Genomic DNA, 2,478 nt, shown 5'->3' with positions numbered 1-2,478 from the left:
CCTGCCGACTGGCCAGTGCCAGCAAGCGCGGGTGCCGCGGCCGCGCCTGCGCAGTGGTGGGCGGAGCGCGCCGCGGCAGCTGTGACCGGCCTCACGTACAGCTCCGGCTCCTGCCTTCGCCGGGCTCTGAGGGGCCGCCTCTAGGGGAGGTGGGCGGGGCCGGGGCCGCCAGCACGGCTTCTGAGACGCCCCGCTGCTGCAGGGAGGCTGTGGCTGGAGTGCGCGCCCGAGGACGGAGGAGGAAGGAGATCACCCGCACGGGCAGCGGCGGCTCTTCCCCAGGTGGGTCGCCAGGCTCTGCCCCCCTTCCCCGTGGGGGAGAAGGGGAAGGCGAGGGGCCGGGGAGGGTCCCTGCCCTTCCTCCCCCACTGCTCCCACCAGGGACAAGGGAGGGAGTGGGAGAGGCTGAGTAGAGGCGCTTGGCCCCCTCCTGCCCAGGCGAAGTTGGCTGCGCTCCCAGCCACGCTTTCCTGGGAGTAGGCGCCGTTGGCTCCAGTGGGGCTTACTTCTGAGTAGACAGGCAGAGGAATGGGCTCTGAGGCTGCAGTCCTATCCATGCTTTCCCGAGAGTAAGCTTCATTGACATAATGGCACTTGCTTCTGAGTAGGCGGGAAGAGGATTGGGTTCTTAGGATACACTTCTATCCGTACTTTCCTGAGAGTAAGCTCCACTGACTGTAGGGGGGCTTACTTCTGAGTAGAGGATTGGGCTCTTAGGTTGCAATCCGCTCCACACTTTCCTGAGAGTAAGCTCCATTGACTATAATGGCACTTACTCCTGAGTAAGGCATAGGATTGGGCTCTAAGGCTGCAATCCTATCCATGCTTTCCCGAGAGTAAGCTTCATTGACATAATGGCACTTGCTTCTGAGAAGACAGGCAGAGGAGTGGGCTCTGAGGCTGCAATCCTATACATGCTTTCCTGAGAGTAAGCTTCACTGACATAATGGCACTTGTTTCTGAGTAGACAGGCAGAGGAAGGGGCTGCAGGGCTTCTTTCATCATGCCTCTAGAAACTTCCTCCTTGGGACTGTCTGTAAAGTACGTCACACTCTTTAAGGCCTTTTGGGGGGGAAGAACTCGCCCCCTTGCCAAACTTTGCTCCTTTGCAGCCAGCAGTACTAAGGCTGCAATCTTATACACACCTTCTTGGGAGTAAGACCTGTGGAACACAATGGGACTTACTTCTGAGTAGACATGCATAGGATTGTGCCCCAAATCCCCTTATCACCCCCCTTCTGCCTACCTCCCCCCATTTGTAGGGATGATCCCTTTTGCTCTGGACATCCTTGCTTCTTCTTTTCCTCTTTTTTTTTTAATGCAGAGGCCTAGGCATGCTGCAACTTAGGGGGAGGGAGGCACTAAGGGCCATGCTGATGGGAAGGTTCCTGGGCGGAAGGGGGAATTACATGAAACCTGGCACGCTCTCCCCCTCTCAGACAATGCAAAGCTCTCTCCTGGAAATAACTGTGTATCAACTTGCTGAATTCAGTCCAGTCCAGTCTTGTCAGATATGTAGGCAGAATGCTCCCCCCGTGCCCCGGAGGAGAAATGAATTTAGGCTGACATGGAAGTTGGTCTTTATTGTAAATCCCCCTCTTCTTCAACACTGAGAAGAGTTTGGAGCTGTAAATTTCAGCTGTGCGATAACTGGAGTGTGTGTATAGTGGAAGAAATCTGATCTCTTCCTTCCTGTAGAATCTTTCTTGCTTTGATTGTGCTCATTGATGAAGTTATTGGTACTGTGCTCATTGTCCTGATCCCAAATTGCATATGAGGGCTGATATGAAATTTAAATTCTAAAAAATTCCCATCATCTTATTTTGCTGGTATTACTTCCATTCAACGGGACATGGATGTTGCAGAATTCATCTTCAGTTATTCATTTGAGCACAGCAGACACAACTTACAATAAAAGCATTGAGCTGAATGGGTTTGTACTGAAATTCCTAGCACTGTATACTGTAGATTTTTTCCACCCAAGTACTGTAAATTGATCTTGCAAATAAAAAGGAACAAACAAGAGAATGGACAGAAAAGCTAATACAAAAGAGGTCTGTTTATACAGAAACTAAATTTTGTAAGTTGAGAAAACTATAGTTCTTTCCAAGTGAAATTACTAGAAAGATTTTTAAGATGAAGTGTCCATTACGTCAGTGGGGGAGGGTGAAATACGTGGCAGTAGCATTCCTTCAAGTTTTTGGTGTGCTTCACAAACTTATGGAAAGAAACTTTCGCTAAGTTATGCTTGCTAACTATGAATAGTATTACTTTTATGCAATACACACAGGCATAGAATTTGGAGCTTTCACAAACCTCAGATTTTGCACATTCATTTTTTTCTTGCAGACTTTTTTGTGGAAATGGAATGCTTTGTTTCCAGATATTTAAATACTGCTTTTTTCTGAAAATGTAATATTTCATCATACTTGGATGATGTGAAAATGTGTTGCATGTAGTTGTGCAATACTAACAGTC

The 2,478-nt window shown here is 49.1% G+C and overlaps 1 protein-coding gene across 4 annotated transcripts in view; it reads left to right on the top strand.

The window, feature by feature from the left end:
* Positions 1 to 157: 157 nt before the first annotated feature.
* The window catches only part of P4HA1 (prolyl 4-hydroxylase subunit alpha 1), a 42,384-nt gene continuing 40,063 nt past the window's right edge, over positions 158 to 2,478 (top strand). For all 4 annotated transcript variants that reach the window (XM_066621029.1, XM_066621027.1, XM_066621028.1 and 1 more), the window contains exon 1: positions 158 to 282. The gene's annotated coding sequence lies outside the window, so the exon portion shown is untranslated. The remainder of the gene's footprint in view (positions 283 to 2,478) is intronic.

This window comes from Tiliqua scincoides, chromosome 3 (genome assembly GCF_035046505.1).
Source record: "Tiliqua scincoides isolate rTilSci1 chromosome 3, rTilSci1.hap2, whole genome shotgun sequence".
NCBI classification, from domain to species: Eukaryota; Metazoa; Chordata; class Lepidosauria; order Squamata; family Scincidae; genus Tiliqua; species Tiliqua scincoides.
Note: the sequence above shows the minus strand (reverse complement) of the source record. Positions and strands in the feature narration are given on the sequence as shown.